This window comes from Triturus cristatus, chromosome 7, assembly GCF_964204655.1.
Source record: "Triturus cristatus chromosome 7, aTriCri1.1, whole genome shotgun sequence".
In the NCBI taxonomy this organism is placed as follows: Eukaryota; Metazoa; Chordata; class Amphibia; order Caudata; family Salamandridae; genus Triturus; species Triturus cristatus.
Window position 1 is genome coordinate 46,433,605 of NC_140590.1, and position 22,302 is coordinate 46,455,906.

At 48.2% G+C, this 22,302-nt stretch overlaps 1 protein-coding gene across 1 annotated transcript in view; it reads left to right on the plus strand.

The window, feature by feature from the left end:
- Nucleotides 1-22,302, plus strand: part of GSK3A (glycogen synthase kinase 3 alpha) — a 393,550-nt gene that overhangs the window by 51,367 nt on the left and 319,881 nt on the right. The gene's annotated exons all lie outside the window — the stretch shown is intronic.

Genomic DNA, 22,302 nt, shown 5'->3' on the forward strand with positions numbered 1-22,302 from the left:
GTGAACTCAATTTTTGTCTAAAGAAATTTAAAAATCTAAATAATTATATGACTAATAATTAAAATAAAAGGATTTTTTCAAAAGAAGTCAGACTATAAGATTGGTCTTGAATTGAGGATTGCTACTCAATCATAAAAAACGAGTGAATCATAGTGCAGTACTGGCATCTTTTTGTTGAATCAGAGCACTCTCATGGACATGCCTTTTGATGGCACTCGCCTTTTTGGTGAGAAAGCGGACAGTGCGCTGGCTCGCTTCAAGGACTCCCGGGCTACGGCCAAGTCCTTGGGCCTCGCGGCCACAAACTTCCGCTTTTCGCGCCTTTCGTGGCCATGGAAGGGGCACCTCCTCACGTCCGCCTAGCCCCCGGCCGCAGAACCATCCGGCACGCGGTCGCGGTTTCCGCCGAGGCGGTACTGGAGGACAACGCGGTCAGTCCACATCCACCCTGGCAGCATCCGCCTCAAAGCCTTCCTAGTCCGAGCTTTCAGGCCCATTCCTCTCCAGTGGGAGGCAGGGTTCGCCATCACCTGCTCCACTGGTGTACCATCACTTCAGACAGGTGGGTGCTGCACCACTGGTGTACCATCACTTCAGACAGGTGGGTGCTGCAAATCGTCCGAAGGGGCTACTCCCTCTCCTTCGAGGTGACCCCTCCAGCCATGCCACCGCAGCACCACCATATCTCGGAGGATCATTTGATTCTTCTGCAAGAGGAAGTTTCGGCCCTCTTGGCCAAAGAGGCCGTCGACCGCGTTCCGAGCCCAAAAGTAGGTCGTGGTTGTTATTCCGTCAATGCCTTCCTCCGGAAGGAACGGTTCAAAATGTTGACCGTGGCTCAGGTTCTAGCTGCCCTAGACCCTGGAGACTGGATGGTAGCGTTGGACTTGCAGGACGCATATTTCCACATCCCCGTCCTGCCGGCCCACTGGCGTTACCTGCGGTTTACGGTGGGTCAGGAGCACTTTCAGTTCACCGTGCTCCCCTTCGGCCTTACCAGTGCCCCTCGGGTGTTCATGAAAGTGATGGTGGTGGTCGCAGCTCATCTGCGCAGATCAGGGGTTCCAGTCTTCCCCTATCTCGACGACTGGTTGTTGAAGGCGGGCTCGCCCCAGGCAGTCGTCTCCCACCTCCAGACTACGGCAGATCTCCTGCATTTGCTGGGGTTTTCCATCAACGTGCCGAAGTCACACCTGAGCCCCTCTCAGAAGCTCCTCTTCATCGGAGCGGTGCTCGATTCGGCGCAGTTCCGGGTTTATCCACCGGAACAGCGGGTCTGGGATATACAGACCCTGATTCCCATCTTTCGGCCTCTATCCTGGGTTTCGGTCAGGCTAGTGTTGCGGCTTCTGGGGCTGATGGCCTCCTGCATCCTACTAGTGCATCACGCCAGGTGGCGCATGCGGGCTCTGCAGTGGGACCTGAAGTTTCAGTGGGCCCAGCATCACGGCAACCTGTCCGACCATGTCTTGATCTCGGAGGGCACAGCAGTTGCAGTGGTGGCTCACGGACCGCGATTGGGTCACGGGCAAGAGCCTCTCCCTACCCCTACCGGAGCATGTCGTAGTGACGGATGTGTCCCTCCTGGTATGGGGTGGCCATATGGGAGAGGCGGAGATCAGAGACCTCTGGTCTCCAGCGGAGTCTTGCCTCCACATCAACTTGTTGGAGCTGAGAGCGATCCGACTTGCACTGAAAGCCTTCCTTCCCTCTGTCCGGGGAAGTGTCGTGCAGGTGTTCACGGACAACACCACCGCCATGTGGTATTGCAACAAACAGGGCGGGGTGGGGTCGTGGCTGGACATGGCTGGAACACCAGGACGTCACCCTAGTGGTTCAACATCTGGCTGGCTCTCTGAACGCCAGATCAGGCGAACTCAGCCGCCGGTGCATGATGGATCATGAATGGCGTCTGAACTCAGAGGTGGCTCAAGGTCTCTTTCAGCAGTGGGGAGAGCCTTGGTTAGATCTATTCGCCACCGACGAGAACGCGCAATGTCAGCAGTTCTGCGCATTGGAATTTCCAAGGTGGCACTCGCTCGGCGACGCTTTTCGTCGCGAGTGGAGTTGCGGTCTGTTGTGCGCTTTTCCGCCTATACCACTTCTGCCCAGAGTGCTGAAGATCAGGCACGACCGGGCCCAAGTCATCTTGGTGGCTCCGGATTGGGCACGAAGGTACTGGTATCCCGAGCTACTCAGTATGTTGACCGATCCTCCGATACGTCTGCCCCTTCGGGAGGATCTTCTGTCGCAGCAGCAGGGGACGGTCCTCCACCCGAACCTGTCCAGCCTCCACCTCCATGCGTGGCGATTGAGCCGCGGCAGTTGCCATTTGACTTGCCTCCTGAAGTCTGTGATATCATTCTGGCAGCCAGGCGTCCCTCCACAAAGACGGTATACGCCTGCCGGTGGAACAAATTTGTGGCATGGTGCACAGCAAAGGCTGTGGGTCCCCTTTCCGCCCCTCTTGCTGCGGTTCTCCTCTTTCTTCTTTCTTTGGCCCAGCAGGGCTCTGCCATGGGCACCTTGAACGGTTATCTTTCTGCCATCTCTGCCTTCTTACGGCTTCCTGATCAGCCTTCTCTTTTTAAGTCCCCTGTAGTTTCACGCTTTCTTAAAGGCATTACTCACATGTTCCCTCCTGTCCCTTTCGTGATGCCTCAGTGGGACTTTAATCTTGTCTTAACATTTCTGATGTGCGCTCCCTTTGAGCCTCTTCGTCTTCTGACTCTTAAGACGGCTTTCCTGGTAGCCATCACTTCGGCTAGACGGGTGAGTGAGCTCCAGGCTCTATCGCCCAAGCCTCCTTTTCTATCTGTTCATCCGGACAAGGTTGTCCTTCGGCCTCGTCCTTCCTTTCTACCGAAAGTGGTGACCCCCTTTCATCTTGGGTAATCTGTCACCTTGCCCACCTTCTTTCCGCCTCCTCATCCTTCCAAAGAGGAAGAGAGGCTCCACCGTCTGGACCCAAAACGTGCGCTCTCCTTTTATTTGGACCGCACAAAACAGTTCCGGGTGGACGACCAACTTTTCGTTGGCTACGTGGGTGCTAAGAAGGGGAAAGCTGTGCACAAACGGACCATCTCCCGGTGGGTCGTCTTGTGTATAAAAATCTGTTATTCCTTGGCAAAAAAAGGACCCTCCTGTTGGGCTGCGAGCCCATTCTACTCTGGCCGCAGCGGCTACTACTGCTTTGGGACGGGGAGTCCCTTTGCAGGACATCTGTCAGGCGGCGACGTGGGCTTCGCTGCACACGTTTGCCAGGCATTATTGCCTAGACAGCCAAGTCCGGAGGGATGGCTTCTTTGGCCGTTCTGTCCTCCAGGACTTTCTGGTGTGATCTTGGTTCGCAGACCCACCACCGGGGTTGGTATTGCTTGGGTATCTATTCTAAGGTGAGGAATCTAACGTGTTTCTTTCAGATGAACAAGTTACTTAGCTTCGGTAACGATGAATCTGTAAGAAACATTAGTTAGTTAGATTCCTCACCGACCCACCCAGCCTCCCCGTTCTGCGAACTGATATCTAGGGTTCAGGTTATCCTTTTCAGGCCCCTAGACTTTTTTTGGCACCAGTGTCGGTCTCTTGCATGGCTCTGCGTTCCTGGCACGGAAAGCTATGTACAAGAATTGACGTCAGTGCGCGACGGCGGCGTCTAAGTACTCCGTCATTCCGGCGCACAACGCCAACGACGCGCAAGGGGTATTGCTACAAAAATCTTCCGGATCCAGTCTGACGCCTGGGGATATTCTAAGGTGAGGAATCTAATATTTCTTACAGATACATCGTTACCGAAGGTAAGTAACTTGTTCTTATTGCACAACATTGACCAATAATGGACCCACGACTCAAGCAGGAGATCCACACCAATTTTAGACAAATAAGCTTTGTTTGTACTTTCTATGAAGGCCAAGATCTTTTTAATGAGGTAAGTACGTTTTTAAATAGAACTACTTTTCACTTTCAAAAGTCGACACTTGGAACTATTTCTGAACATTCAATGTTTTCTTATGGAGGAAAACAAATACAGTTTTGCAGCGTAAATCTTTCTGGATTCACTATGCTGTGAATTATTCCGCCATCTAGTGGTTGGGTCTGGAATTGTAGTAGTTCTTATTTATTTTTTTGGTGGCCCAGGTGGGCATTGACATGCCACCATTTGGTGTCCTTTGTGACGTCAACGCACTTCCTCCGAAAGCTCCCTCCTTTGGTCGCCATCTTCAGATTATTTTTTCCGCCGTTGGGTCTGGATCAACAGGAAGGAGCTCCAAGAACTTTGGAGAGAAGAATCGATGAAAAATAGAAGAATATTGGAATATATCACCGGGGAAGACACCGGCGATCAAGTAAAGAAGAAGCTCGACAACAATTCAGAGAACATCGAAGAACTCAACGATTTTCGAAGGAGAATGCGCATACAGGGGGCTCCCTGGACGCGGTGATGGACAAGACTCGTTCAAATTCTGCGCAAACTGCCACCAGTACGCGCAAAAGGACCAACACCCGGTTTGCAATCTCTGCTTGCCGCTCAACCATCGAAGCGAGGACTGCAACGCCTGTGTAGCGTTCACCCCGAAGACTCAGAGTAAGGGAGAGACAGAGAAGAGCAAACTACAAGATGCAGGGGCAGGGGACGCCCCCATCGCTACGAGATTTGGGACTATCCAGCGGAGAGGAAGACAACGTAGAAGGACCAGAAGACGTCGTGGTCGTCTAGGTCGAAAAGAAAAAGTCGAAGGAGGTAAGAGTCGTTGAACCCTAAACTCTCCACTGATACTCGCAAAAGCGAGCCAGAGTCCTCGACAGGAGCAGACCCATCGAAGCACTCGACGTCGACTACTGCATCCAGGGACAAGCAGACCGTCGGATCCTCTGAGAAGGACCCCAGACGGCGAAATCCCAAGACAAGGGGAAGGCGCCGAAGAGCAGCCAAGAAAAAGGCCTCAACGTCAAAAGGCGAAGGCCCGAGACCGGTTTCGACGTAGACAACCGCGAAAAGGAAGGTCGAGGCCCTCGAAGCCCATCACGCGGCAGAGATGGAAAAGAAAGAGGCTCGAGGCTGAAATGGCTAACATCTTGCAGCGCAAGAAAGACTTCGACGAAAAGCTAAAATTCTACAGCATACCGTCGAAGAAAACCCCTGAAACAGAAGGGGGAGTCGAGGACTTCCAAGCGCCAAACACACCTGGAGAGGAACAGGAAGATGACCTGTACTACGGGACAGGCGAAGGGGAAGAAGATGAGACTTACCAAGAGTTAACTTCTTCGGAGGCTCACGACTTGCCGTGGGAAGATCTCGACGCCGAATCACCAGAAGAGGGCGTAGAATCGTATCCGTCGAGGCTTTCGCCGCCGGACGACATAGGGATCTACAATCAAGTCATCAAAAGGGATGCAGACACATATGGAGTGCAGTTAGAGAAGAGAAACCCCAGTCTTGCTTCCTCTTGGAGACCTTGTTGCCTTCCCAGACTAAAAGCCAGTTCCTCCCCCTGCTTCCAAGTGTTCTGGACCAGGGGAAGGAGGCATTCAAAGAGCCTGCCATGTGTAGAGCAGTCACTCCACGAGCAGAGAAAAAATATAAATATTCTTCGAAGGACCCCATGTACATCAGAGGGTCAGTACCAGCCGACTCCATCATTACATCCACGGCTCGGAAAAGAGCAAATATACCGACAAACTCTGGCCCACACCAGACAAAGAAAGCAAGAAGATGGACATGATAGGAAGATGGAAAGGAATGCAGCTATACAGTGGCGCATCGCCAACTCCAATGCACTCCTCAACTGACACGCATACCAGCACTGGGAAGAAGTGGGAGAACTCCTCAAGCACGTACCAGAACAATACCAGAGAAGGGCAAAACATCTGGTAGAAGAGGGGAAGAACATGGCTAATACATGTTTAAAGTCAGCAGAAACATCGAGCAGGCAGATGATGCTGGGGATCACAGAAAGGAGGCATGCCTGGTTAAGAATTTCAGGTTTCAAGAATGAGGTCCAAAACAACATCCTCAACACACCCTTCAACGAGGAACAAATGTTTGGAGCACTAGTAGATGAAAAATTGAACCAGCTGAAAAAAGATAACGACACACCTAGGTCTATGGCAGCGCTGCAGTTCCGAGATATGAGAAGAGGAACACCATCCAGGAGACCAACAGGCAGAGGAAATAATCAGCCTGGGGCAACACACCAAACCACCCAGCAAAGTTATCAAGGGGGTAACCAGGGACAGCAGCAGGGACCGCATCAGCAGAACTGGCAGTACCAGCCCCGAGGACAATCCTTTCGAGGGCGTGGCCGAGGAAGGGGTAACTGCCAGAGGGGAAGTTAGCCTCCCACAGGAAAGTGACTCGCCAGCAAAAACAACGCACTCCTGGATGAGACCTCAGGAAGTGCGGAAAGAGCCAAGACAAAAACCAGCAAAATAAAAATCTTAAACAGCTCCCCCTGTTGCAGGGATTCTGCTTATGCACAGCACTATGCACAGGAAACCAGGACCTCAGTGAATTATGGTGTACCAAAAACTCACCTCAGAACCCCTTATCCGACCAGCATCAGTGTCCCATTCGTTATCCGAGTTTTATCTCGGCGGTCCCAATGTATAGACAACCCAGAACAAGCGACTTAGGGTATTCTCAGAAATGGTGGGAATCAGAAATACCTGTTCGTAATTATTCTCATATCAGTCCACAACAGAATAAACAGAGACACGGTAAAGTTTAAAGAGTTTATTTTATAAACCTCGTGTCCTAAGAATGCAGTACTTTGGCTAACCTAAGCAGACAAATGATTAAGATCAAAACCATCAGCATAGTTACAATACCATAGAAAATGAAAGGAGTAATCATAATAAAATGACAGTGGATATCAGCCACCTTCCTTTCGCTAGTAAACTAATATTATTATTATTGGACTAATAAAAGGTCTCTAGACTTGAATGGGGAACCCCATACCGTAAAGATCAGCTTAATGGAATCACATCACAGGATCAGCTAGACTCTGCTCCTGGGAAAGCTCTTCTTCCGAATGTCTAAAGCATGTAGCCTGCAATATTAAAAGCACTCGACTTTCAGGTATTTGCAGCTGCGTGCGTGTTATGGCTAAATAGTGGGCCGATCAACCTGAACCCGACAACATGCACCGTCTAGCGACCCAGACTGTTTCTTTACACAATGTTCAGACCAAGGTCGCTACTCACTGTTAGCGATGTGAACAACAGACAGTTCTCATGTGAAGCAAAGTCGAGCAAGCATTTCTCAACTAATAACAAGTAACTACAGTGTCGTGTGCAAAAGCAGCAAGATGGCTTTCTAACATCCAACGCGATTGTGCTAACTTAGCATTGTACGTATATAGATAGAAATCTTCGCTACACCGACTCCCCCCCCCCCCCCCCCCCCCCACCCCCCCCTCCCCCTTTGATCCGACCACTAACCAGTAGGGGCGCACTTTCAAGAAAGCAAAGTTCAAGTTTGATATAACGGAACCAAGGGCATAAATTGTGAGTCCATATAAGGTAAGTGAAAAGTTCGAAGAGAGAAGAAAAAAAAAAGGGAGAGAAAAAACCATTTAAAGGGGAAAAAGAATATCGTTGGATTTACAACGAAATGAAGGGGGGGAAAAAAGTCAATCCATCAAGGTATAAGCACAATAAGTTGCAACAGCTTCCAAGAGGAAATCATTGGAACGTTCTGCAAAATTAACTGCCATCCAGTTCAGCAAGGGGAAGGAACACACATGTTCCTCGACAACCGGAGCCTCTAGCACCATCCGAGGACAACTGGTGTGTTCTTCAAGATAATTTCTCGCTAAGAATTCCGCTGCAGCTGTTCCGATGTCCCAATGCCCTAGGACTCCATGTGCTGCTCCAAAGGCCATAATCCTGATGCCAGAACAGTCCAACTCATGAGCCACTAAGGGGCTCATTAGCCAATCATAATCCGGGGCAGGAGACACCGAGTTCGACCGGCACAAATCCAGAGCCCATTGGAACGGATAATCGAGGCAATGGAAGACAGCCTGCACACAAGTAAAGTAGAGAAACCGGAAGGACAATCCATAGGCTATGCTTAAAGTTGCCAGTGGTAAAGTGCCATAGTATTCAAGCATCCGGTTACAAAGATGGAGCAGCCGGAACATGCTGTCGTGTGACTCAAGTTGTGCATCCATAGCGTAGTACGCAGATCAACAAAGATCCCCAGCTACGAGGGCGAGAATCAAAGGGAGACCTCCGTAGACACTGGAAAAAATTAGAATGAAAAAATGCCGGGATCACACCAAAAATAGTTTGAAAGGAGGTCACGAGGCCGGAGCCCACAATTTAAAAAAAATGTGCCAGGCCACTTGTTGACGAGGCATTAAAGATAGTCTGAATCAGGGCCCCAAAATGAAGTGGGAGATCAGTATTCAAAAGCGCTTGCACCTCTGTGCGCGTGTTTGCTACGTGAAGGACAAATGTTTCCCGGGATGAAGTCAACGCGACGACTTTTTGAGACAATAGAGCCCTTATTCTGCTCATCTTGTTGAACTCTGCTTTCAAGGTTGGAATGGAAGGCCAGATGGATACATCGAGCCGTCCATGCGGGGGTGGGAAAAGGACGTTATTACAGCAAACTACTCTCTGTGATACAGTCACTATGTAGGGAATTCCCACTAACATCCCACAGCAAGCTACATTATTTAATAGCAAATAACTACCGTTAGCAAGCAGCGTAAAAGACGGTGTTATAACCGGCACTGGGATCCCTTTCAGGATGCAAGCTAAATTAGGAGCGTGCACATTGCATGCACCATGCCTACACACTACAGAATGATCTGGAGTGAAAGTGCACTCTTCACCTTTTAAGTAAACCTCTTTTCCGTCCCTCACGCATCTATACGTGAATGGGAGTGACCAAACTTAATGCAGGAAGGCAGTACCAAGTTTTTCATATCTGCCAAGGGCATAATGTTTCATGCACGAACTGAACTTAAACAGGGAGAATGGTAATGTGATCAACCCGTGGATAAGCCACACAGCGGAGTTTAATTCGGCAACAGAGAAAGGTAAAGGTTCTAACTTCTCAATGTGCAGCAATGAGTATGTTGCATCTTTCATGGACATGAACTGTTGTTTCGCAGTTAAATTAAAAGGGAGGAACAAAGATGAAGTATTCATGTAATCCCAAGGGACTTTCCCAGCCTTTAACGTTTGCAACGTCCATGCAAACTGAAAAATGGAACGCAATTGGTTTTGACCAAGATACAAAAAAGACAAATCATCCTGCACAATGTCTACCGCAGATGAAACAATATTATCGAAGGTATAAATTCTGGAAGACAGGGTGTTAATGCTATTATCTATTAAAGCCAATACTTTTTCCATATTGACTTGATCAATAGCTCGTAATCTGGATGCAGCTTCAATCTGTGATAGCTTCCAAACTTCGTTGTAAACAGCATATATCCATCTTTTGGACCTGCCAACTGCAGGACCCTTAACAAAATCATTCAAATCTATTTTGTCGTTCAATTGTGATAAATGAAGTTTAACAGATGCTAAGGTGGAATGTGGCAGCCAAGATTGGCATGACTTCCCTACTGAGTAGGTAGTTACCGTGTGAGAAGACTCAAAACGGGGGTCTACACGAATTTGTGTATACCCCGGTGCCAAATCCAGAAACCGATGTTGACCGGAATCTGAGCTAGTTTGCCATACTAACCACCCTTCCGGATTCTATTCAGAAATATTGAAGGATGTGTTGGAAATGTATGACTGCAACATAGCAAGGGACAGATCCGTTTGATTATCCCAATTAGTATAAGCACCCAGACCCGGAGTGGAGGGAGAATTCAAAACAGGTGGTCTGAAAAATTGACGAATTCAAAAATAACATGTGGTTCGGGATGAGGCAGGCACGATGCAAAGCTTCAGTTCCTGTACCTGCCACGGTTTAGAACCCCAAACCGATTTAAGATCGATAGTAGCTTTCCACAGATCATAGCCTCCGATTGCCAACTCGTCCATAAAGGACTTGGAATACAACAATTTTGTGTGTGTCAGTCTAACTTTAGAAGCAGACTCAGCCGCAACCTTAAAATAAAAGGAGGCCGGATTCGACACACTGAAATCAGAAAAATATGTGAATTTGTCTACTAACATGGTGGAGCTGCCCTGCCTAGGGGCTGGACAGTGTTCCCATTGTGTATAATTTACAAAATTCCTAAACTTATTTGCTTTGTGTAGGAAATGCGTGCCATAATGTTGATAGCAGAATTGCTCATCATAATTAGCAGTATCTAAATACAAATCTTCAGCATCAAATGCAGCATAATATTTCAAATCAGAAAACCGTGCTTCTATCGCTGGTACATCCCAATCATCTGAGTGGATGTTCTGCTTAACTACATCACCCTTAGAAACATGAAATACATTTGGCACATTGATTACTTCAGTGGGACCATGAATTTGAAATTTTACAGCATCCCAAGCGATCCCATCCAGGCCAGGCAGAAATGTTCACAAAAGTCTGGTCCCTTTTCACAATATGTGATGAGTATTGGGGGGGCAAAGTTCCATCAATTAGTCTATTTGTTGATCTTTTTTTCAGGTAGTGTCCTTTTAGAAGTCTAAAAAACACTACCACAAAGCCAATGGACATAAACAAAAAAATACGTATGAGTACCAGCCAAATGTAAGTCCAAGGGGGAATTAAAAAATGTCTTTTGAACCAGGCAACAAAAATCAAAACTTTTGATGGGGCAATGGAAGTCATTGAATTAGTGTCAAAGGAGTAACGCGACTGGGTAACTGTGGTGGATTGTAAAACAGGCAATGGGACATCCGCAGGATAAGCATACTCAATATCTTCAGGTAGACCACCAGGTGTCGGTGGCAATAAAGGACCAGTAACTGTATGCATCTGGACGGCAACATCAGGCAAAGTGGTAGAAGCTGGGGCCACAACAGAACTTCTCAGCATCGAAGGGCAAGAAACGGCTGGTGTCATACTAAGAAGAATCTGCCGCTCGCTGTAGCTTGACATTGTCAATAGAGATGTACCTGTTATCCTTGCGACGAGGAAGTGGAGGTAAAATGACTGTACGTGTACCCTGTACTCCAAGCAGCAGAACTGGTGCACGCTAAGAGGGGATGAACTCCCTCTTGTTCACCTTCTCACGGACCAGATTACCAACTCAAGGTAGCCAGCCGACTACCGGAATCTGAAGCGCAGCATCAGATGTGGAGGGTACGTGTTCCTTCGCTAGACTGTCTCTGGCTTCTTGAAGATTCTGCAATAGAGCACAGTGATCATTTACGTCAGTGTGCGGCCAACGCCGCCATGTCTAGACCATCAAGGTCCTGGACAAACATTCGTATGCCAAAGAGCATCATGTATGGGGTCCGCTCACCCAGAGACCTTCTAGGGAGATTATTAAGTGCACGTTGCACGTCATATAAGTGGGCTAGCCAGTTCCGGCCAGTACCTAAAACCCTGGCTGTCAAAGATTGCTTTAAGTCACGGTTCATTCACTCCACCACACTATTACCCTCAGGTCGGTTTGGAGACGAAAATTTGACTTGGACCCCCAAATTTCTCATGGCTTCTTTGTATGCCTTAGAGGTGAACGCAGGGCCTTGATCAGAATGAAAGGTACCACATGCAAAACTTCCAACAAAGACACGCAAATCCTTGATGACAGTACGGGCATCAGCACTCCTTTGTGGCCACACCCACAGAAAACGTGTGCACGAATCCACTGCAACCAAGATGTATTTGTACGCAGTATCAGAGGTAAATGGACCGCAATGATCTAAATAAACACAACCCAGTGGTTTATTAGATATGTACAACTGAGTTTGTGGTGGGCGCGCCGCAGTTGAAGGTTTTATCTGCTGGCAAATGTCACAATTAAGAACATAAGCGCGAGCTTGTTTATATAAACCGCACCACCAGTAACGTTGTTGTAACAGAGATACAGTAGCTGCAACGCCGGCATGTGCAGACGCCATGCCCTCGTGAGCCGCTAATATCAAAGATGGTCTGCAGTCCGCGTTGGGAATCAATCTGTCACCAACGTCATTAATCCTCACTAACGGGACGTTATCAGGACTTAAGCGATAATGGTAACGAGAAGGGAAACCTCTTGGATATTTTGTTCCCTTCTCAGTAGCAGCAATAGCTGCCAAGATGTCATCATCGATCTTACTTTGTGATCTTGTAACTGCTGCTACTAAGTATGTCGCCACTGCTGATTTTGCTGCCTCATCAGCTAAGCTGTTGCCGACAGCATGGACACCGACTCGTTGGTGACCAAGAGTGTGAATAACATTCACGAGAGGCAGATGTTCTTTAAGTTCTGCCACTCTAACCCAAAGCGTTTTATGATTAATTGTGCTACCTTTGGAATCACGATAGTCATTTCGAGACCAAAAATGTACATTGTCGTTGTAAGATTGTACACAATAAAACGAGTCACTTACTATAAGAGTAGTGACTCGAGGATCAGCAAACTCCAGTGCAAGCACCAGAGCACGAAGCTCCGCCAACTGTTCGGTACAATCACCCAATGACTGCGTATGCACGACATCGGATTGAAATTCACCATCCACTAAAGTACCGACCACAATTGCGCAGGCCGCTGAATAGGCATGCTTCGATCCAGTAGCCGGTTGCGCAGAACAGTCAGTGTAAATGACACAATGGTAATCCTCGAGCGGGCGCAAAGACAGAGGAGCTGGATGAACGAATTCATACTGCAAGAACTCCTGAGTCTGTAGAGCCGCGTCAAAGATATGTGACGTCGGGCGATGTGAAGGAAGTGGCCCATTGTATCCACCTTGGATGCAAAGCCTTAGAATTAGGTACACTTGCTTTCGTCACCGCCTCAAGGGCAGGATATGGTGTTACCACCAACATGCGTTTACCTTGCGATAGCTTTCGTTCTTTCAGAATTGTCATCTGCACTGCCGTCAGAACTTTCTCGACAGCGGAAAATCGCAGTTCAGCCAAAGTGTACAGGTGTGATTTGTAGGCAATGGGGACGGTGTTGCCCTCATTCAACGTTAAGTATGTGAAACCCACTGCGCCCAGCACAATTCTTATGACCAGGTTAGTGTGGTTATCACGCGTCAGTAAGTATTTTCAAGCAAGAAGGTCAGCTTGCAATGATTGCAATATAGTAGGTTGGACCAAGGCATAAAGCGACTTGATACGCTGGGCATAATCAGGAATGTACGTTCGACCAAAATTCAGAAAGCCCAGCAGAGATTGTAATTTCTTCAGTGTCGTAGGAGCACATAGGCATGCGCATTTCTCCAGGAAGTGCGGAGCCAATCCTCGACCTTCATTGTTGAGTTCGTATCCCAAAAACAACACTGTATATTCCGCAATGTGAGACTTCGCAAAGTTGAATTTGTAACCGAAGTCTGCAAACAAAACAATGATGCGATCAACGCGACACAGATGCGGCCACAACTCGTCATCTGTGAGATAAATATGTTCCACATACAAGTACGCATCAGGGTCTATGCTCTCTAACAGAGAGACTTCACGAGCGGCAAAGACACCAGGGCTGTTCTTATAGCCCATCGGTAATCTTTTGAAATGTTTTTGTTTGCCGCCCGAGGTAAATGCTGTCCATTCACTTCTAAGACAGGACAGGTTATGGCTGTAAAAGCCGTTGGAAATGTCAAGTGTGGTTTTAAACCGTTTTCTCACAAGACTATTGACGAGAGGTTAACTGTGGGTATTTTGCACCGCGCATGTCCGGCAATGGGAGTTTAAATGCCGATAATCCAAAACCAGGCGGTACGACCGGTCAGGCTTCGTCACAGTGAATAAAGGATTATTCATTGGTGACACATGTTTCAATTATTCCTTGATATTCCAATTGTTCAAGGATAGTCGCGACGTGAGGTCTCGCTTCGCGACACATGGGATATTGGGGTTGTGGCTGGGGCGTGGACCGCAACGGAATTTCATGGCTGGGGGACAATTTATCCCAGCCTACCTGATTACGATACAACGCAGGTGCAAGCACCAGAGCCCACTCCTCGGCGAACTTCATAGCTTGGTCCTTTGGCACTGTGCGCGCAAAGGACAAGAGGATCGCCTCCTCCCCTCTAGGAGCATCTAAAATGAAAGCCGGGGGCCAATCAGCCTCTGCCAATAGAATATCATAGGAAGAGGTCAGATTATCTCAAAAAATCCCTTTAATCGTGCGTTATATGTCAGCTTCAATTAAAAGGACTATATTATACAGTCTGTCAGGGGGAGCCACTCTAGTGTCAGCCGTTTCTACAGTTATGAATGTATCAGTTGCTGTCGCCACCAGATATGGACGCAGTGCTTGTCGCACTACTGTAACTTCCGCCGCGCTGTCAAGCAGCGTTAGTGCCCATGTCAGGTTCTGAAGCTGCGTCCGCACCATCTGTGGCATACCTCGCTGTTAGCGCAGCAACTTTCTTTTTTTGCAACGGGGGTCGTTGACTTGCAGACTCGTCCTGCTTGCCTTTGCTGTCAGTCTGACAGGGTTGCTCGCGACTTTGGGCACCCCTTGCTTTCCCACGGTCTCCGCCACCGGATTGTGAAGCCGATGTTTCCTGTGAAGAACAAGGAGAGCGTTGTTCAGAAACCTGAAATCTGTCAGGTGACTAAATACGAGATCGATCGCGCAGATCATATGTGCGTTCGCTAGATGACTGCACGGGCGAGGCAGGACAAGACCCCTGTTTCTGCTTCCTGTTTCTTTGCTCCCCAACTTTGTTTAAGAAAATGTGGGCGTTCGTCTTTAGTAGACGACCTTAGTTTGCTGTACTATATCAGGAACTACCACAGTTGGTTTAACACCCAAAGCACTACGGCCAACGGTCCTATAGGCTTGCCAATTATTTTAGCGAACTCCTTAGGCCTGTCGAGTTCATCCACGCGGTCCAGCTGATTAGCTACTTGGAACTGCATGGCATCGCCTTTGAGGTTGCCCATTACCATGGAAGCCACCACATCGAACACTCCGACAAGCCTCATTCCTAATTCAACAGCAGCCTCCGCTCCGTGATTCTCTTGAACACGTTTAATGACGGAGGGTAGTTGCTGTCGCCACCAGATATGGACGCAGTGCTTGTCGCACTACTGTAACTTCCGCCGCGCTGTCAAGCAGCGTTAGTGCCCATGTCAGGTTCTGAAGCTGCGTCCGCACCATCTGTGGCATACCTCGCTGTTAGCGCAGCAACTTTCTTTTTTTGCAACGGGGGTCGTTGACTTGCAGACTCGTCCTGCTTGCCTTTGCTGTCAGTCTGACAGGGTTGCTCGCGACTTTGGGCACCCCTTGCTTTCCCACGGTCTCCGCCACCGGATTGTGAAGCCGATGTTTCCTGTGAAGAACAAGGAGAGCGTTGTTCTGAAACCTGAAATCTGTCAGGTGACTAAATACGAGATCGATCGCGCAGATCATATGTGCGTTCGCTAGATGACTGCACGGGCGAGGCAGGACAAGACCCCTGTTTCTGCTTCCTGTTTCTTTGCTCCCCAACTTTGTTTAAGAAAATGTGGGCGTTCGTCTTTAGTAGACGAGCTCACCTTAGTTTGCTGTACTATATCAGGAACTACCACAGTTGGTTTAACACCCAAAGCACTACGGCCAACGGTCCTATAGGCTTGCCAATTATTTTAGCGAACTCCTTAGGCCTATCGAGTTCATCCACGCGGTCCAGCTGATTAGCTACTTGGAACTGCATGGCATCGCCTTTGAGGTTGCCCATTACCATGGAAGCCACCACATCGAACACTCCGACAAGCCTCATTCCTAATTCAACAGCAGCCTCCGCTCCGTGATTCTCTTGAACACGTTTAATGACGGAGGGTAGTACAGACCTAGACGGAGCGCCGAAGCACTTAGAGTAGGTCGCGGCAAAGACCTTGCCCCAGTTTATGCAATCGGCCCTATCTGGGACCAAGTCTTTCGGCAAACTAATGGTGAGAATCCTGTGTTTCTCCACAGGAGAGGTATGCGGAAAAACCGCCTCCAGTTGGTCAAATTTCTCAGCAAGCCAATAAGGAAAATCATCCTTATTTTGGGGGCGCTTGCCCATTACCGAATTAACCGTAACGGGACTAATAACCACAGCATGGTCGTCTGTTGGTTGTCCCGCAACAGCAGGTCCCCCCACCTGCACGTTGCGCGACACGTACTGCACTAAAGCCCTATGAACTGTAATCAGGGCTGTGTGTAGTACTCGCAACTCGGCCACCGTGAGATAGCGGGGATGAGGCGTAAATCCGGCTAGCACCGGCCATGTGGCCCCTGTAATAGACAACCGGCCCATTCTAGCCGGTGCAACCGCATGGGGAAGGGCCCCATTAAACCAAATGGTATGCTGCCAGGCAGAGATACGAATTTCTTGTGTCCTATACAGCGTATAGACTGCAGGTAGCTGCGTGGGAGTAAAGGAATGAAACGTATCATCGTCCACATCCACCGCCGGAAAAGTCACGCAAGAGTAAAACAACTCATATGGGTAAGATGCATCAGCGCTCACCACAAAAATAACAGCCATCCCATCATCCGGCACCCCATACGTCGTCCAATGACGGCGCAGAGGTGTGCGGCTATATCAACCGCCATAGGGACACACTAAAGAGTAACAACGATATCCACAGTAGCACTGGGGTTCAGAAAAAAACCTTTTTAATGATCAAGCTTGAAAGAACCTATTAGTCGAAACACAGGTAGGTTAAACCAGTCACTCCCGGAAACCAGAGTGAGGGTGTTGTGGACTAATATAAGCACTACTAAGGCGTTTCAAATCAATCGACCAAACGTTAGGTGCGCCATGTTGCAGGGATTCTGCTTATGCACAGAACTATGCACAGGAAACCAGGACCTCAGTGAATTGTGGTGTACCAAAAACTCACCTCAGAACCCCTTATCCGACCAGCATCAGTGTCCCATTGGTTATCCGAGTTTTATCTCGGCGGTCCCAATGTATAGACAACCCAGAACAAGCGACTTACGGTATTCTCATGAATGGTGGGAATCAGAAATACCTGTTCGTAATTATTCTCATATCAGTCCACAACAGAATAAACAGAGACACGGTAAAGTTTAAAGAGTTTATTTTATAAACCTCGTGTCCTAAGATGCAGTACTTTGGCTAACATAAGCAGACACATGATTAAGATCAAAACCATCAGCATAGTTGCAATACCATAGAAAATGAAAGGAGTAATCATAATAAAATGACAGTGGATATCAGCCACCTTCCTTTCGCTAGTAAACTAATATTATTATTGGACTAATAAAAGGTCTCTAGGCTTGAATGGGGAACCCCATACCGTAAAGATCAGCTTAGTGGAATCACATCACAGGATCAGCTATGCTCTGCTGCTGGGAAAGCTCTTCTTCCGAATGTGTCTAAAGCATGTAGCCTGCAATATTAAAAGCACTCGACTTTCAGGTATTTGCAGCTGCGTGCGTGTTATGGCTAAATAGTGGGCCGAACAACCTGAACCCAACAGCGACCCAGACTGTTTCTTTACACAATGTTAAGACCAAGGTCGCTATTCACTGTTAGCGATGTGAACAACACAGTTCTCATGTGAATCAAAGTCGAGCAAGCATTTCTCAATTAATAACATGTAACATGTAACTACAGTGTCGTGTGCAAAAGCGGCAAGATGGCTTTCTAACATCTAACGCGGTTGTGCTAACTTAGCATTGTACGTATATAGATAGCAATCTTCACTACACTCCAACACACATCACCGGTAGGAGGCAGATTAAGACACTTCCTCAAGGAGTGGAGCAAAATAACATCAGACAAATGGATATTGAACCTCCTACAATATGGGTACTGTATAGACCTGGAAAGGCCACTGCAAAACAGAAGACCACGGGTCAGAGTGCGCACAACAGAAGAGCTGACACACTTGAGGCAGGAAGCAAGAGAACGACTAAAGAAAAGAGCCATAGAAATTGTGCCACAAAAACAACGGAACAAAGGGGTACACTCGACCTACTTCCTCATACCAAAGGTAGACGGAACATTACGTCCAATTCTAGACCTCAGATTCCTAAACTGGTCAATAAACACTCAAAAGTTCAAGATGACCTCGCTCCAAGAGGTCATACCTCAACTACAAAAAGGAGACTACATGGCAACTATAGACTTAAAGACGCCTACTTGCACATCCCCATCAACAGCAAACACAAACACCTCCCCAGGTTTACAATAGGCACAAATCACTACCAGTTCAGTGCTAGCTTTCGGATTAAAATCAGCACAGAGTCTTCACAAAATGTCTGGCGGCAGTAGCAGCACACTTCAGGAGGAAGGGGATGCATGTATACCCATACCTCGACGACTGGCTGGTAAAAGCAAGCTCATACCACAGGTGCAAGAGGCACATATAGATAGTGATACAGACGCTTGCCCAACTGGGGTTTTCGACCCATTGGGAGAAGACGTCAACAGAACCAGAACTGAAGAGATTCTTAGGAGTAGAGATCAACACCATACAGAGCACGGTGATTCTATGTGCACAGAGGACTCTGGCTATATGCAAGGAGACGCGTCTTTACCGCAAGGGGCAAGCTCTGACAGTGAGGACTGTGAGCAAACTGATGGGGATGATGGCATCATGCATACATTTGGCACCGAATATTCGCCTACTCATGAGATCCAATGGATCCAGCAGCAATGGTCACAAGCAACAGGGAGTTGGGAGGATCTAGTGGTTGTAACACACAGTACAGCAAGAAATAGCATGGTGGAACCAGAAGAACTTCGCACAGGGGAGACCATTCACACAACCAACTCCAACTGTAACAATCACAACAGACGCCTCCCAGAAGGGGTGGGGAGCGCACACACACAACCTCAAAGTAAGGGGGTTGTGGGGACATCAGGATGCAATAAAGCACATCAACTACCTAGAGCTCAAGACAGTGTTCCTAGCCTTAAAGGCCTTTCAGAAACTGCTGTCCGGGAACAGAGTACTGATACAAACAGACAATACAACTACCATGTTCTACATCAACAAGCAAGGAGGGACGCACTCAGTGACACTCTCCCGGCTAGCGCAGGAAATATGGAGATAGGCAATCCCCCGAAAAATAGACCTGTTCGCAGTACAGCTACCAGGGAAGGACAATGTAGAAGGAGACTGGCTTAGCAGACAGACGTCAGAATCCCACGAATGCGAGATCAACCAACAGGAAATCCAGAAGGTATTCCACAAATGGGGGACTCCACAAATAGACCTCTTTGCAACACACCAAAAATGCAAAATGCCAACACTTCGCATCCAGAGTAACGTGGGGAATGCGCTATGGATAAGCTGGTCAGGGACATTTGCCTACGTTTTTCCACCAATACTGCTACTACAGAGTGCTGAACAAGTGCAGGTTCAGCAGCATGACGCTCATCCTGATAGCACCCCAGTGGGCCAGACAAACATGGCTCTCACAAATCATGGAGATGTCACAAATGCACGCACACAGGTTCCCCGCCAGGAAGGACCTGCTAACGATGCAAAACGGAAGAGTACTACACCAGAACCAGAAAGCCTCAGCCTAGCTCCATGGCTCCTGAGGGCCAAGAGTTCGCACACCTCATTACCGGCAAGTACGATGGCGGTTCTCAGAGGCAAGAAGACCGACCACAAGAAAGTGCTACGTAGCAAAGTGGAAAAGATTCACTGACTGCATTAGAGCGAATCTGCAAACAAAAATTACTAAGGAATCAACAGTACTAAGATACTTGACGCATCTACTGCAGAATAAACTAGGCTACACATCCCTAGGGGTCCACTTAGCGGCAATTGTGGCTTACACAAGAGGAGAAACAGTGAAAAGTTTATTCACATCACAGGTGGTAAAAAGATTCCTAGAAGGTGCAAAAAGGATCGCATCTCCAGGCAGAATGCTAGCACCAGCATGGAACGTCAATGTAGTGCTAACACAACTGATGAAGGCACCATTTGAGCCTATTCACAAAGCTACACTACATATGCTCACACTAAAGACAGCCTTCCTAGTGGCTATCACATCACTGCGAAGAGTAAGTGAATTGCAAGCGCTAACACTACAAGAACCCTACCTGCAAATACACAGTGATAGGATTGTCATGAGAAAGGACCCGCATTTCATGCCAAAGGTGGTGTCTAAGTTCCACATCAACCAGACAGTTCAAATACCAAGTTTTTTCCAAAAACCGGCCACAAGCGCAGAAAGAGCCTTACAGACACTGGACGCCAGGAGGGCAGTGATGCACTATATGGAAAGGACAAAAGAGTGCAGAAAAACAAAGCAATTTTTTGTATCCTTCGCCAGCAGTTTTTCGACCTGTTACCAAAAATACCATTGCACAAACCATTCTGCTCTGCCACAAACGGGCAGCTCAGCCAATACAAGGAGCAGTTCATGCACACAACAAGGAAGAAAGGAGCAACACTTGCGTTTCTAGCCAATACACCAATTCAAGATATTTGCCAAACGGGTACATGGTCTTCAGTGCACACGTTCACGAAACACTACTGTGTGGATATCCAAAGTGGGACAGAAGGTCTTGCAACACATTTTCATTAACCAATGCTCATCTTCCACCCAACCACCACTATAAGGACAAACCGCTACAAAGTCGATGCACAGCATAGTGAATCCAGAAAGATTCACGCTGCAAAACGTATAGTTTCTTACCTGTCGGTGTAGTTTTGCAGCTTGAAGACTTTCTGGATTCACTAGCGAACCCACCCTCCTCCACCAGAAAGATGAGACAGGAGGATAAAGGGGGACAGAAGGCGAGACTTTACAAGGATTAAATGAGAAGAACTAGCAAAAAATAAAGACCCCGAAGATGGCGACCAAAGGTGGGAGCTTCCGGAGGAAGCGCGTTGACGTCACGAAGAACACCAAATGGTGGTATGTCGACGCCCACCTGGGCCACAAAAAAAGAGAAGAAATACAACAATTCTGGACCCAACCACTAGATCGCGGAATAATGCACAGCATAGTGAATCCAGAAAGTCTTCAAGATGCAAAACTACACCAACAGGTAAACTATAAGTTATACGGGTAAGTATTGCTCATACAGTTCCAGTCTTCTGAACCCATGGACTGCCAGGGTCAGGGGAGTACCAAACTGCAGCAGCATAGGGGTGGCTGGGTGCAGAGGTCAAAAATAAAGTTAGGCCCAATGCCTTTCAATGGAGACTGGGGGTGCTCAATGCCACACTGCTTGCATGTACGTAAATCTGTTGCAGAGGCCAAGCTTTGGGGGTTAGGGCCAGCACAGGGAGGGCCACAATGCTGCATCAAACATACACCACCAGCAGCAGAGGGGCGGCCGGGTCTGAGTGCAATTTTAGCGTGGACGCCTAAATCTTTGAAATAAAGTTTCTACTTTTGAGAAACAGGCTGCAGGTGTTGCACCAGAGGTTGCAGGAGGGAGACAAACAGCAGAGAGCAGTAGTGATGTAGGGGGTTGTAGGGGCACAGTCTATTTATCTCACCATGGTCCAGGGGAGCCTTTAGGCGTCTGAGTTTACTGACTGTAGCTGGTGGCGGTCAGGGGAGCCTCTAGATTCAGGCTGCAGGCGGCCTTATGTAGTCCAAGAGGGGTCAGACAATGCTGGCCAGGATCACTACTGGGTAGACTACTGCCCATGTGAGCTACTCAGACTGGGTGTCGGATGCAGAGTGGGCAGGAGTCACGGTTACTACTGAAACCGGAGTCCTTGCCGTTGGATTCTTCGGGACAGGGCCACTGTTCTCTGGCCTTGAAGAGCAGAGAACCTTCCTTGGGTTTTTGGATGTCGCTGGCCACAGGCCGGGTGTCGTTTTTGCAGAGGCTTTAAAGATAGAGACTGGCCGGTAGGGCTGGGGCCAAGTCAATACTTGTCTTCAGGCTTTGCAGCACGGCGTCTTCTTCGTAGGTTGGCAGAATCTACCTTCTATGTCTGGGGGAGCCACCAAAATACTAAATGTTGGGAGCGTTTTAGGAAAGTAGTTGGTTGGGCAAATGGGTACCTTACAGTGGCAGTCTGAATGCCTAGGTGATGGATCCCTAGGCGACCCTCTTCTATCCCCATGCCCAGTTACCATTTACTAGGGCCTTACAGGGGCCTGAAGGGCCAATTGGGAATAGTTTTTAGGGAAGCCGCACTGGCAAAACCACATCGATGTCCAGGCAAAAAGTGGGGGGCTCACTATGTCAAGAGGCACTTTCTCACAGTTCTTTTTTCCATCTTTCTACCTAAAACCTTGTACATTTATTTCTCCGCTTCCCATAATTGATTTTTGTCATTTTGTTTTCTAA